The 1,012-nt window shown below is 42.3% G+C and overlaps 1 protein-coding gene across 3 annotated transcripts in view; it reads right to left on the minus strand.

The window, feature by feature from the left end:
* LOC107756647 (protein FAM83E-like) overlaps positions 1–1,012 on the minus strand; it is a 13,777-nt gene that overhangs the window by 5,574 nt on the left and 7,191 nt on the right. The gene's annotated exons all lie outside the window — the stretch shown is intronic.

Below are 1,012 nucleotides of genomic sequence, written 5' to 3' on the forward strand. Positions count from 1 at the left end.
GTCCTTGAGTCAGGATTCGAACTCGGGACGCCCGTAGCGCAACAGTGCTGAATGTCGATATAACCGTATTAATGGTGGTTTCTAGTAAAAGGGATAGTTCACAGAAAAATAAAAATTCTGTCATTAATTACTCACCCTCATATCGTTCCAAACCCATAAGCCCTTCGTTCATCTTCGGAACACAAATTAAGATATCTTTGATGAATTCCGAGAGCTCTCTGACCCTCCCATAGATAGCAAGGATCCTACCACGATCAAGGTCCAGAAACATAGTATGGACATTGTTGAAATAATCCATGTGACATCAGTGGTTCAACCGTGTGCTTTGATCTGAACGTAAACAACATATGCTGTTCTGTGTCAGTAGCATCACGCGCATACGTTGTTTACGTTCCGATCAAAGCACGCGCATACGTGGTGATACTCTCCAAAATAGCATCAGGGTGATGAGGAGGAGACGAACTGTTGAATAAAGTCGTTATTTGTTTTTTTTGCGCACAAAAAGTATTCTCGTAGCTTCAAAAAATTACAGTTGAACCACTGATGTCACATGGATTATTTTAACAATGTCCTTGCTTCTGGACCTTGAACGTGGTAGTTGCGTTGCTGTCTATGTGTAACGGAGGCCAGCGAGTAGGTGCTGTGCAGGTAAACCTCACTCCCCTGATCTCAAGAGACGTACTAGAGACTGATGCTAGAGGCTGCAGTCTTTAGCCTCCTTGTTAGTGCGCCCGCCTCCCATGCCGGAGACCCACTCGGAGCGAGAACGAGGTGTGGCAGTGAGGACCCGGGAGAGAGCGGTTACATATGCAAGGTCAGACAGCTCTCGGATTTAATCAAAAATATCTAATTTGTGTTCTGGAAATGAACAAAGGTCTTATAGGTTTGGAACAACATGAGGGTGAGTAATTAATGACAGAATCAGATGTCTGTACAATTATAAAAATAAAAAAAAATATTTAATATCACTCAAAGCACAAGCATTCAGCATAAAATATAATGAATATCTACT

The sequence above is a fragment of the Sinocyclocheilus rhinocerous genome, unplaced genomic scaffold (genome assembly GCF_001515625.1).
Source record: "Sinocyclocheilus rhinocerous isolate Xijiao unplaced genomic scaffold, SAMN03320098_v1.1 scaffold532, whole genome shotgun sequence".
NCBI lineage: Eukaryota > Metazoa > Chordata > Actinopteri > Cypriniformes > Cyprinidae > Sinocyclocheilus > Sinocyclocheilus rhinocerous.